This window comes from Miscanthus floridulus, chromosome 13 (assembly GCF_019320115.1).
Source record: "Miscanthus floridulus cultivar M001 chromosome 13, ASM1932011v1, whole genome shotgun sequence".
In the NCBI taxonomy this organism is placed as follows: Eukaryota; Viridiplantae; Streptophyta; class Magnoliopsida; order Poales; family Poaceae; genus Miscanthus; species Miscanthus floridulus.
The window spans coordinates 20,328,792-20,342,745 of record NC_089592.1 but is presented as its reverse complement, the minus strand read 5'-3'; the positions used below and the strand labels follow the sequence as shown (position 1 = coordinate 20,342,745).

The 13,954-nt window shown below is 46.2% G+C and overlaps 1 pseudogene; it reads left to right on the top strand.

Annotated features, from left to right (window-relative positions):
* Window positions 1-6,184, top strand: part of LOC136499562 (7-deoxyloganetin glucosyltransferase-like) — a 35,005-nt pseudogene extending 28,821 nt beyond the window's left edge.
* Window positions 6,185-13,954: the final 7,770 nt, after the last annotated feature.

Genomic DNA, 13,954 nt, shown 5'->3' with positions numbered 1-13,954 from the left:
AGAAGTTGAGATAATTGTACTAGCTGCTTGCTTAAAAGACATGTAATCAAGAAACCACTTAGCAAGCTTAGCCCATCATTAAGTATTATTGAAAACACATCAGACCAAACTCTAATGAATGGAGTGAGACTTATGTTGCAATTGCTAACTAAAACTAAAAACTAAAATTAAAAAAATGAAATTACTAACTGCAATTGCTAACTGAAACTAAAAACTGAAAGTAGCACTACCTGAAATTAGAAACTAAAAATACAAAATGAAATTACTAACTCCAATTGCTAACTGAAATTGATAACTGCAGTTACAATACAAAACACCAAGCAGCTGCAAAGAAGCTAGGAGAACATGGCATAAAGCTAGCTTCCATGGATTATGTCTCAACTAGCTTGCAGTATCAGTTGAACCTAAGCATCACAAGGGATACATCCAAGCACCAGCAAAACAATTATCTAACAGAAATATATATATTCGACATCCCAGCTCCTCCCTATATTACATCTGAACATTACGTATGCCAAAACTAAATAGCTAGCTAGCTAGGGTAACTAGCAAGCTAATAGTAAGTACTGTGCTAACTGTATGTATGCTGCTGCTTTCGTTTTCTCCCATCATTTTCTCGTGCCATACTCTTTGGTTTAAATACATGTATAGCTATACTAGGTATGTTTTCAAAATATAATACACAATCAAGTAATAAAGTATACAAACCAACAAGATCTGCATGCCTCATGACTTACTAATGATAGGGACATATATATTTGCATATGGTTTTGTATTATCACTTATATATATAACCTTTAAAGCGAACAACATTGTTGACTTGTTTTGCTAGGAGAAATTCAAGTTAATAAGCTCGATATGAAAAGGCCTACTGAATCTTATATACAAAGTACATGAAAAAGGACCAGAGCAGACATAATGAATTCCTAAAATACATCCTAAAAAGTCAAAGCATGCAGTAACTCATAAACAAAAATCTGTGGAGCAAACCATGCATCAATCAAACAAAAAGAACAAGGTAAATGTGATGTTTGCTAATGCATGCGCAATCCAGAAAGTGCACTGCTGTCACACCCAATTTTAAGGATAAAATTGAATGCACGAAACTCGTGTGTACCCAGGAATCAATCACACACACAAGCTGACAAATTACAATAGTATCATCACGGTGTCACATACATTAGAGTTATAATAAAACTTAGTCTTATACATCACAGCGGAATAATAAAAAGATATTAAACTCTCATGGCCGTCATCACAGGGAAGGTCAACTGGTTGACCACAAGCCTAATAATCCTCCGGGAAATCCTTATACCCGTTGTCATCTGTTACCCATCCGGGATTTTTATCCAAGTAAAGAAAATAAACAAGTATAAGTACGTTCCGTACTTAGCAAGCTAACATGGGGTTATGAAGCTCAAAAAGGATAGACTCTGGTTTACTGCAGTTAGCATTTTTAATAGGTCAAACTTTTATTCTCAAGTATTATCAAGTTATGCTTAAGCTCCCATTTAATTCCCATAAAAAAACATATATCAAGGTCAGGTTTACCATTTTTCATCATAGAACAACTTAAATGATCATCATCAAGTAACCAGTTATTCTGTGAGTTTTCCGGGCCACTCGTATCTGTGAGCACGGCTGTTATAACAGTTTGTTACCCTCTGCAGAGGTGGTGCACATTCACCGCGAGTCGTGATCCCCTTATGCCCGGGTTAATTACTCCCATGTCACTTCCAAGGTGAGCGGACAGGGTACACTATGAAGCCATTTCATAGGTTTCCCTAACAGGTTAGGGCCGCTAGGTTTCCTTGGCAGGCAGATGTAGGGACCCCCCTTTCCTATGGCACAAATCCATCGCGGCTATACTCATAGGAACAGAGGCAGCCCTATACCCAAAGTGGCAAGCCCCATTTGCACCAAAAAGGTAACCTCTAACCAGCTAGGAAAGGTCCTATTACTGAGCTAAAGTCAGAGCCATATGACTCCCGGTTGCACTATCAGTCCCAGCTTTTGCCGACAGATAAGTCCTTATGGAGGGCCGGGAGCAACATGAACAAAGGTCATTTGCACTTTCGCCCTATGGAACAGTTGTTTTAATTCATGTTACTCACTTTGTTCCATAGTATCATTCATCAATATGTATATCAAGTTCAGTTAGAGCACTAGCAATCTACCCATATGCATTTAACCCATAGGAGACAAGAAACAGGATAACAATCACTAGGATGTCCTTACGGGTATCAAAATTAGACACATGCAAATGAGTAATTGATTAGAGTGAAATAGGACATCAAGGAAGGCCCATGTTATACTTGCCTTGGTTCACAAACTCGTGCTGGTCCTGCTGGTTGTCGAAGAGTTCTTGGTCTCCAACGTTTTCCTCACCGTCTGAACGCGACCAACACGGCAACATACAACATTCCAGTAGCATTCATACAAAGCAAACATTCCTATCATTAGAACAGTACACCAACAGTATTGAAATCAAGATAAAATGTTTGTAAAACTAACCTACATTTCGCTACGATCACGTCAACGCGAAGTTCACGAAAAACGGAGCTAAAATGCGAAAGTTATGATTAAACGGGTTTTCCTATCGCCCTATATTTAATTAATTCTAATCATGAAATTAAAAAGTTCCAAACTTGACTAACAGTAGCTCCAACATGTAGCTTATGAAATTACAAAGCTAACATGATTTGAATGGATCAATTCGGAGTTAAAACGACAATTCTATAAGCGAAACAGTTCGAATGGCATTTCTGTAAATACTGAAAACGTACTTTTGACTTAAACAGTGAACTTTACGCTTTCAAAACGAGAATGCGCACTCGAGGAAATACGCTAAGGACGGCGGGTTCTATTACGCGAAAACAGGAGGGCTCTTTAGCAATTTGACCCACGAAGGGGTATCGGCCAACGATGGCCGTTGGATTAGAAATGGACGGTCAGCAATCGATCCGGGGAGAGAGAAGAAGAGATGGCCGGCCGGAACAGTGACTTCGGCGAGGCTAGCCATGGCCGGCGGCAAAGAGCACGCCGGCGAGCTCGGTTAGGGGGGCTAGGGTCTGCCAAACGGGGAACCGAGGGCACCCGAGAGCTCGGGGGGAGAAGGGGGTCGCGCACAGGTCGAGAAGACGGCCGGAGGGGAAGGCCGGGGCGGCGGCGCCATGGCCGGCGGCCAAAGCTCGCGGATGCTTGCGAATAGGGCCCCAAACAGCCACGAAATACCAAATCGAAAGCATAGGGGGAAGGAGGGAAGCATGGCGGAGCTCACCGCGACTTCAAACGGGGACAAGCGCGACTCGGGGACGGCGTTCCATGGACGGCGAGGATGGTGGTCGGCGGGGCTCCTCCATGCGGCAGTTGCGGCCGAGCAAGGCGAAAATGGAGCGGGGAGCGAGAGAGGGACGCGCGGGAGGGGCTCGGCTCTTAAAAAGAGGCCGAGGAGCGGGCGACACACCCACGATGCGTGAGGAGCGGGCGCGGTTGCGGCTCGACCGCCGCTGCGGTTGCGGGTCGCGCGGGAGGAAGGAGGGGGGAAGAGCTGACCAGCGGGCCCGGCTGGCAGCGGCTGTGAGCGAAGGAGGTGCGCTGGTTGGGCTGGTGCGGCTCGCTAGGCCGGGCGGCCGAGGCGCGCGGCGGTTGCGCCAGGGAGAAGGGGAGCTGGGCCGGTGGGGCTTGCTGGGCCGGGCAACGCGCGTGGCTGGGCCAACGGTGCCGGGTCGAGCGGGGAAAGGGGAGAGAGGAGGGTGAACGGGCCGTGGGAAAAAGGCCATGCAGGCCGAAACCGAGGGGGGGAAGGAGATATTCATTTTCCTTTTTATTTTCCAACAAATTTTCCCAAAAGCATTTTCAAATTATTTTTGAACTCATTTGAATACTAATTTAAGAACAATCATCACATAAGTAAATAATGCAGCAGCATGTATGCATCCACAAGTTTCAAATCTTATAATTGATTTTAATTCGCCAAAAATTATTAATTTCCTATAATTGAATGCACACTTAATATCATAATAAATCAAATTTTAATTATTTTTAAAAAAATGAAAAAGTTTGGGTGTTACAAATCTACCCCCCTTAAGATGAATCTCGTCCTCGAGATTCGTGTGATTGCTTACTCAAACAGTTGGGGATAAATCTTTCTCAGATCCTCTTCTCTTTCCCAAGTAGCCTCATCCTCTGTATAACGATTCCACTGTACCTTGCACATCTTTACTGTTCGGCTTCTCGTAACTCTTTCGGTAGTTTTCAAAATCTTTATCGGGTACTCTTCATAAGTAAGATCTTCCTTGACAACAAGTTCTTCCAAAGGAATTTGTTCTTCAGGTACCCTTAGACACTTTTTCAACTGGGAGACATGGAACACGTCGTGCACACCGGACAAGCTCTCAGGCAATTCCAACTGATAAGCTACTTCTCCACGTCTCTCTAGGATCTTAAAAGGTCCTATATACCTTGGTGCTAATTTTCCCTTCATATTGAATCTTCTCACACTTCTCATTGGTGACACTTTCAGGTACACATAATCACCAATCTCGAAAGCCAGCTCTCTTCTGCAAGTATCAGCATAACTCTTCTGTCGAGACTGAGCTACTCTCAAATTGTCTCTAATCATTCTCACTTGTTCTTTCGCGTCTCTAAGGACATCGGGACCAAACACTTGGGTTTCTCCAGTCTGATTCCAGAACAAGGGCGTTCTACACTTACGTCCATACAACGCCTCGAAAGGTGCCATCTTGAGGCTCTTTTGATAACTGTTGTTGTACGAGAACTCTACGTAAGGTAGACTCTTATCCCAACTATCACCATACTGGAGTGCACAGGCTCTCAACATATCTTCCAAAATCTGGTTGATCCTTTCAGTCTGTCCATCGGTTTGCGGGTGGTAAGCAGAACTGAAATTCAACTTTGTTCCCAAAGATCTATGTACTTTATGCCAGAATTGCGATGTAAATTGGGTGCCTCTATCCGACACAATTTTCTTGGGAACACCATGTAAGCACACTATTCGTTCCATGTATAACTCTGCTAACCTTGCACCATTATAAGTAGTCTTGACTGGTAAAAAGTGAGCGACCTTGGTGAGTCGATCCACTATTACCCATATTGAATCATAACCTCTTTGAGTGCGGGGTAATCCTACGATAAAATCCATGCCAACTTCTTCCCATTTCCATTCAGGGATCTTCATTGGTTGTAGTAACCTTGCAAAACTCTAATTACTCACTAACCAACCTTTAAAACTTGAAAAAAAGTATGGAATAACATTTTCTTACCTTCTACAACCTCTCCACCAAAGGATTTGAGATCAAAACCTCCCACCCTTAGTAGAGCAATTTTTGGGAGGTGCCCAAGGCCTCCCTACCTTTTTTCACGGGTTGGAGTGAGTGACCCGAGGAGGAAGAAGGGGCGGCAGGGTTTTATACGTGGACCATTTATAGGGACGGGTGGTGATTGAGACGCCCCTACAAATTGCAACACCGGGGACGGCTGGTGGGTGAGCCACCCCTACAAATCGACCCATTTGTAGGGGCGGCTCGTATCACTAGCCGCCCCTACTGTGCCATTTATAGGGGCGGCTAGTCTCGTGGGTCCCGAGCACGCCCACTGTAGGGGCGGCTCCATCCCCAGCCGCCCTTACAAATAAATTGAGCCATTGCTACAAACCTTTTTTGTAGTAGTGGTAGGCGCTGGGCTCTGTCGTGTATGCCAACTTTGGTAGCCTCACGGTGGTCACCACCGCGCAGCTAGCGGAGTTCGCATGGGGCCTCGTGGCGATGGGCCACCCGTTCACGGTGGAGACAGCGGCGTGGGGCCACATGGCCGCATGGTGCCCGTAGGAGCGGGTGCTACGACACCGCGCCGTTGGGTGCTTCCTGATGCACAATGGGTGGAACTCCACGTGTGAGAGCCTTGCCATCGGCGTGCCGCTGGTGTGCTGGCCAGTGTTCCTAGACCAGTTCACCATCTACAAGTACATGTGTGAGGTGTGGGGCGTGGGGTGCCGCCTGGACGCCAAGGTGAGGAGGGAGCAAGTGGCTACGTGTGTCGGTGAGGTGATGGAGGTGTGGAGGTCCGGAGGAGCATGGCAAGGTGGAAGGTGGTGGCAGAGGAAGCTGCTGGTGCCGGTGGGTCATCGCATGAGAACCTGCTGTCGATGTTTTACCACCGATAGCCTACCACGGGGATACCCGAGGTAGTATGTTCGGGCTTCAGCGTATGCTGAACTCGATGGTGAACGCAAGAGACAGTCGATTTATCCTGGTTTAGGCCCTCGATCGTAGATCGAGTAATAACCCTACGTCCAGTCGACGTTAGCCTTTGCGTTGGATTGATTGTGAAGTGTTGTGTTATACAATTGCTGTCCCCTTCTCCTAGGAACCCTGCCCTCCTTTATGTAGTCAGGAGGCTAGAGTCCTAGTCGGTTTACAATGAGATTTCCTAGTAGGATTATTGAATAGTACTACTACTAAGATTACATGGGAAGAATCCTAGTTGGACTAGATCTTCTCTCTCCCTTGCGGGGTATCCTATGGGTCCTGCATCGACAAGCCCCCAAGCACTTCATGGTTGAGCTCTGAAAGTCTCGTTTTGCTCCTTCAAGTCTTGTTGAGTAGGAACAAATGTCATCCGAGTGCTTTCTGGAGTGAAACCTTGTAGCGCTTCTTGGGACCTTCGAGTGGTGAGTGCTTTTTTGAAGAAAAAGTACATCCATCTGGTTGTAGCCCCCGAGCCTCTTGCTATTTGGAACAAGGAGCTGGAGGATCTTGTCTTGAAGTTGCTCTATTTGTTCGTTGAAGTTTTATCAAAAAGAACTCGAATATGGCTCGTTCTAGGTTCTTTTTGTCGTAATGTCTTGAAGTGGTCTGCGTTGAGGAAGTCTTTTGGTGACGTGTGCTTTTTCGAAGAAAAAGTGCACTCACTAAGTGTAGCCCTTGAGCCTCTTGCTATTTGGAACAAAAAGTTTGAGGGTCTTGAATCTTTATGTTGTTTGAAAATTTGTGTTCTGAAGTAGTCCCTGAGAGTTGGATTATGTCATCATCTGAGTAGTTTTGCGGCATCTTTCCGAATCAGCCCTTTAGTCTTGGATTAAACCATCATCCGAGTAGTTTCACGACATGCAGCCTCCGAGCATATATCCTTGTTGTTTTGTTCAGGAAGAACTCGGATGCGAGGTCTTGGCGTATTCTTTGATAGTCTGCTGTTGTCAGATGTAGTTGTATGGTGGTGGTTGAGTGTAAATGCCTTTTGTTCACGGGTTGTACTGTGCTGGTATATTCTTCTGAATATGCCCGTCTTCGAGTACTGTTTCCTCTCGCCTGAGTCATCCATTATTGAGTCCTGTCTTTTCATTGTGTCCTTTGTTTGGCTTATTTTGTTGGTACTCCTAGTCCATGTGCGCCGCTCCTTTGATCTATAAATACTGTCCCGGAGTGCTTGTTTTCATCCATTGGACATTCTGTTGAAACCTTCATGGTCATGAACATGGTAGTTTGTGAAGTAGAGCAGCCCCCGGGCACATTTTGTAGTTCCTGTGTGTCTTGTTATAGCTGGAGGAAGTCTTGTCATAGGGATTAGAGGTAGGCTAATCCCACGACAGCATTGTGCCAGGATGTACGTGGCGGTAGTTGGAGGAAGTCTTGTGATGTGGGCTTTGTTCCTTCATCTGGCAGTTCTGGGTTGATCCTCATCGCCTGTCCTAAGACTGTCCGGTGCTGATCAACACCATATCCAGCATCACATCGGTCTTGGGTAGACAGATGCCCACCGGCCTTCTCTGCTCTATGTTGTCTTGCCGTGCTGCCGATTTCTACCTTGGATGCACTGCGTCCGTCCTTTGAAGAAAACAGTGTAGCTAATGGTGGTTTGTCCTTCTGAGTAGCAATTTGGGACACGTAGTCCTTCCAGAGCCTAGCCGTGTCCGTGTTCCTCTTTGCTACTTTGCTTTTCGTGGTGCCGAGTTCGTTGGGTCTTGTAAGATTTGTAATCTTCTATTTTTGAAGTCGCTTGTAATGGAACGAATCTTGTCTTCTGAGTTGTCCTTTACTTTTCTACTGTGATCCCTATCATTCATGAGATTATCGAGTTCTTTCTTAAATGACCGGTTTCTTTTGTTCCTTGCGAGGTAGCCCTTCGTTTATTCCTATTTGATGAGTTGTTCTTGTAGTGATCTGATAACCCTGCCGTGGTGCTGGACGGATAAGTCTGAAATCTGCCCATTGGATTGTACCGTTGTGTGGATTTGTGCCCTCCGTCATTTTAGCTGCGTCGGTAAATGGACCGTTGCGTTCTCACATGGTGTTTTAACGGGCCTGGTGGGCCGTTTCTAATGCTGTAAAATTTATTTATAGACCCTTCGTCCTCTTTTTCTTTACTGCCTTTCTTTTGCCTTCAAACCCTAGCTCTTAATCATCCGCCGTCGCCATTGCTGCCGCTGTTCTTAGCGCCGCCATCTAGCTTCATCTTCCCCAGTACCTTTTTGCTTCTGCTAGTTCATGGGTAGGAAGAAAACCGCGAGCAAGTCCCAGGCGACCTTCGTGGACGAGGAGTCATCCCTTTCTTTGATCGAGAACCAAGAGTTCGTGGCAATGAGGGCTGCTCAGAAAGTTTGGCCAGCTCCAACAACAAGCGAAGATCAGCTGCGTGAGCTCGTCAGCGACGGCTTGATCCAAAGCAAAGTCATCACTGAATGGAGAGTTCCGGGCGAGCATCGGGTTCCTGCTCCGGGTCCTGGTGAGATTGTCCTCTTCATTTCCTTTGTCCGCGCTGGACTTTGCCTTCCTGCTTCCTCCTTCCTTCATCAGTTTCTTGGTTATTTCGGGGTTAGACTGAACCATCTAACCCCTAATGCCATTCTCCATCTTTCCGTTTTCGTTCATCTCTGTGAAGCTTTCCTCGGAATCCCTCCTTCTCTATCTCTTTTTCGCTATTTCTTTCGTCTGAAACCTTAACCCCGCCACAAAGAAACCAGCGTTCTTGGTGGTTGCAGGATTCAGTTTCGCCATGGTCTTAAGATTAAGTTTTTTGACTATGACCTAGTCGATTCTATAAAAGATTGGCGTGCCGACTGGTTTTACGCTGCCAATTTGATCCCTTCCCTTGTCGTCCACTCTGGATCTGGTCCTATGGTGAATGACCGATGGGACAAGAAACTTGATTCACCTGCTGAGATTCAAGTGATCCAGCCACTCCTTGATAGGATTAGCATGCTGAAATAGTAGGGTTTAACCGGTTTCGGCATTGTTTTGAGTTTTCTTCGTCGCTGAGTTCAGCCCTTGAAAGAGCGAGAGCACCTTGGCTTCGAGTATTCTGGGGCCGAGGATCCTTCATGCAGGGTCCCAGCCCTTGAGCTGACCGATGAGGAGGTACTCGAGCGTCTCTAGAAGATGCTGAAAGGAGTGAGCGTTATTCCTCCTGCTGTCTCCGAGTTCTCTGTCAACAATCCGCCCCCAGCGGTGAGTTGTTTATCTCTTTGTTTGGATACTTTATGTACTCTTGATGCATCCATTTTTGCTTAGCTTTTCCTTGTCTTGCTATTTTATCCTTTTTTGTAGGAGCTTGGGCGAAACTTTGTTGACCCGATCCCTCTTGATGTTCTCCCTGCCGTGGTGGAGACTGGGGATAAACTTGCTGGAACTTCTGCAACTAGTAAGTCCCCACCCTCCACAGCGCTTCCTGGAGTTTCTTCCGGATTTGTTGATGTATATGAAGAATATGTTCCTCGTCTAGTCCCTCGCGGTCCTCGTAGTGTCCCGAAGAGGAGGCGAACGGATGGGTCTTCATCTGGCCTGCCTGTCTCCAAGAAGCCTTGCAAACCAAGTACTCTCTCAGGTACTCCAGTTGTTGCTAGCATGCTCTTAGGTGAGCACATTTAATACTCTTTGTTCCTTTGTTTTCCTGTTTCTCTCTTAAATCGAGTACTTTTTATTCTTTTTTCAGCGGGTGCTCTGGTTTCCTTGGCTGAGGGAGAGGAGGATGATGAAGTACCCCTCATCATGCGGTGGTGAGTTGTTTTCATATTCCTGTTGCATTGAATTTCTCTTCTTTGTCTTGACTTTTAGTCTTGAACTTTTTGAAGTAACCGGACGTCGAGTATGAGTTCTTCTAAGGCTCCCGCGCCGACTTCTTCTGAAGCTCCGGTGTTGAGTTCTTTGGTAGCCTTGGCACCGAGCTCTACCGCCCCTCTAGTGCAGAGTTCTTCTACGGCTCCAGCCCTGGCTTCTTCCATGTCTCCGTTATCTGCTATCCCGCTCCCGTCATCGGGTGGCGGGGAAATTTTCGCCGTCGTAGTCCCCCCTGCGAGGCCTTCTTTTGGCTTCGCGAGGAAGAAAGTGGTTGGGTGAGTAGATTCTGGCTTCATCTTTTTGCTTCTATCTTCCTTCTTCTGGTTCTCATCGGTGCTTTCTTTTATCAATTTTCAGTGTTTCATCTTCTCTCGTTTCTTCATCGACTTCTTCTCAGCCTTCCGCCGTGCCCTCGAGTTTCGAGCCTCAGGACTCGCAACATACTGATGGTGAAGTTGCTGTGGGGGCTTCGGAGCTACCTAGCGAAGTTGCGGACTTGGCCACCCTAGAGGTGACTGTGGCCGTCGCGTTGGGTCCTTCTGAGGGATTAGCTTCGGCTTCCCTGGAAGTTGCTTTGGTCGCTCCTTCTTCGCCCCAGCTGGCCTCTCCTTCCCCTTCTCTTGCTTCCGGCGGTCCCTCTTTTACAGGTGACGTGGTGCAACAGTTCGATGCCACCCATCGGCTATCGGAGCTGACCGCAGCCTGGGGGAGCTTGGCGTCCTCTGTGACTTCTTTCGGGGAGAAGCTTCACGTAAGTTTTTCTGAGATTCTTTCTTAGGCCATTTGTTTTGCCTTTGTCCTTATGCCTTATTTTTCTCTTTCTTTAATTGTTTAGACTTTCTCTCGTGACCATACTGGCTTCTTCTTTTCGTCTAAAACCGAGAAGAAGTTGTCCTCCGAGGTAAGCTCTCTGAAGACTGACCTTGACCTCCTTCGGGCCAAGTTGGAGACTAAGCGTAAGTCGCATCAAAAAGAGGAAAAAGCTCTCCGTGCCCGGGTGGTAGAGGCAGAAAAACAGAGAGATACTGCTGCCCAGGAGTTGGAGAAATAGAAAGATGCTGCTATCCGGGAGGCTTCAAAGAACTCGGAGGCCATGAAGAGCTTGGAAGCCATGAAGAAAGAATGTAAAGGTATTCCAGGTTCTTTTTGTTTCTTTCAGTATTCAAACCTTTCCCTTCTACTGACTTGTTGTTTGGTGTTTTGTCCAGCTCTCCGAGTTGAAGGAAAAAAGCTCTCGGAGGGCATTGATGAAATGAAGACTCTTGTTCGTACCAGCCATAACAAGGCTGAGGAGGTAACTACTCGTGCTGAAGAAGAACTTGCACTTGCTAAGTTGATCAGGCATGGAGCTGATAAAGATCTTGTGCAGGCCCAAAAAACTATTGAAGACTTGTCTGGGAAGCTGGCGACGGCTACTGAAAATTGGAACGTTTTATGGAAATCCTTTCATTCAGTAGCTGATGTTCTCCGGACTCCAGTGGATGACGGGCAATCTTGGGCTCAGTTCATTCCTCGGATTCTGACTCGTTTCCAAGAGTTCGCGAAGAAGTGCGCTCAAGTATGTACTAAGAATGTGCTAGCCCAGGTCTGGGTCCTTGCTCCAGAGGCGCCTCTGTCCAAGATAGCGGAGGAAGCTGATAGTCAAGAATACCTTGATGTCGTTGAGAGGATGGAGCCCGAGGTCGAAGATTTAGCCAGTAGGGTTGTAGACAGTCTTAATATTGATATTTCCCTTCCCGATGACAATGCCTGATCCTATTGACCAGCCTCTTGTAATATTATACTCCTCTTCAAATGAAGATTCTTTATTTTCGTTGATGTATTCTTTGCACGGGTGTGGTCGAAGTTACTTGACTTGCTAAGTACTTTGTCCCGTTTTTGTCTCTGCTCTGTAAACAACTCTGTGCGTTATCCTGACAAAATCCCTCAATTTGTCGAGTACTTTTCTTTTCTTCCTCTTTTGTGACCCATCGAGTGCTTTGTCCGCGCTATGACTTGTTAGATGTAGATCTTTGTGTTGACAACCTTTCGTCTGTGCTATGTAAAACGACTCGGCATGGAATGTTGCTTTGACAAACTTCGGCATCCGAGTGCTTTTTTGAGTGGCGCTTGTGCTTTTCTAAGGAAAAAGTATTCCTATCTGGATGTAGCCCTCGAGCCTCTTGCTTTTCGGAACGAAGAGCTGGAGGGTCTTTTGAAGCTCAATTTCGGTCGACTAGTTTTAGGTGTTAGCTTTTAGCTACCCTCATCGGTGTGCTCAAGCGTCTTTTCAGCTATTTTGCTCTCGGCTGGGATGCTCAGGCATGTTTTCCGCCATTTTGCTTTTTGTTTCGGGTGTTAGCTTTTAGCTACCCTCATCGGCGGGCTCAAGCGTGTTTTCAGCTATTTTGCTCTCAGTCGGGATGCTCAGGCATGTTTTCAGCCATTTTGCTTTTTGTTTCGGGTGTTAGCTTTTAGCTACCCTCATCGGTGGGCTCAAGCATCTTTTCAGCTATTTTGCTCTCGGCCAGGATGCTCAGGCATGTTTTCAGCCATTTTGCTTTTTGTTTCAGGTGTTAGCTTTTAGCTACCCTCATCGGCGGGCTCAAGCGTGTTTTCAGCTATTTTGCTCTCGGCCGGGATGCTCAGGCATGTTTTCAGCCATTTTGCTTTTTGTTTCGTGAAAACAACTCGTTGAAAGTCATGACAAGACATGCTGTGGATGAATATCATCTTTATTGATCATGAATATAAACTAATACATATGTTGTCGAAGAATATTGTCCTTCATCGATTGTGAACGTTGGTCCCTTGTGGCTTGCATATCTGTTTTTTCTTGAGTTGTTTTTACGCGTAGAATCTTCTTAGCTGGCTGATGTGCCATGTATTGCTGACTTCTCTTCCATCTTCGGTTATTAACTTGTATGTGCCTGGTCCAGTGACTTTTGTGACAATGAATGGACCTTCCCATGGACTGAGTAGCTTATGTCGTCCGTCAGTCTTTTGTATCCTTCTTAGCACTAAGTCTCTGACTTGTAATAATCGAGGATGGGTACTCTTGTTGTAGTGTCATCTTAAACCTTGTAGGTATCTGGCTAATTGGAGGGTAGCGTTTACTCTGACTTCTTCTGAGCTGTCGAGTTCTAATCTTCTTGTGTGTTCTGCTTCTCCTTCATCGTATTGTTCTATCTTTGGTGATGTCCAGATCAAGTCGGCAGGTAGTACGGCCTCTGACCCGTAAACTAGGAAGAAGGGTGAGTAGCCTATTGCTCTGCTTATTTGAGTTCATAGCCCCCATACTACTTTTGGTAATTCTTCAATCCATTTGGACCCATAGTCCACTAGTTCTTCGTATAACCTTGGTTTTAATCCGGCTAGTATGAGTCTATTAGCCCTTTCTACTTGTCCGTTGGCTTCTGGATGTGCAACAAACGCATAGTCTATACTGAAACCACAGTCTTGTGCCTAGCTTTTGAATTCTATAGCTGTGAAGGGGGAGCCTAGATCTGTGATGATTCGATTGGGCATGCCGAAGCGGTGCGTAATGTCTTGGATGAACTCGACTGCTTTGGTTGCGCTGTATTTCACGAGTGGTTTGTATTCAATCCACTTGGTGAACTTGTCGATTGCTACAAAGATGTACTCGAAGCTGCCTTTTGCTTTCTTTAGGGGTCCTACTTGATCCAGCCCCCAGCAGGAAAAAGGCCAAGCAGGTGGGATGCAGATAAGATTGTGAGCTGGTACATGGGCTTGTCTTGCAAACATTTGGCAACCTTTGCATTTTCTGACAAGTTCTTCTACGTCTTTCAAAGCGGTTGGCCAGTAGAATCCGGTGCGAAATGCTTTGCCAACTAGTGTTCTTGAAGCGGCATGATTTCCATAGCAACCTGAGTGTATTTCGT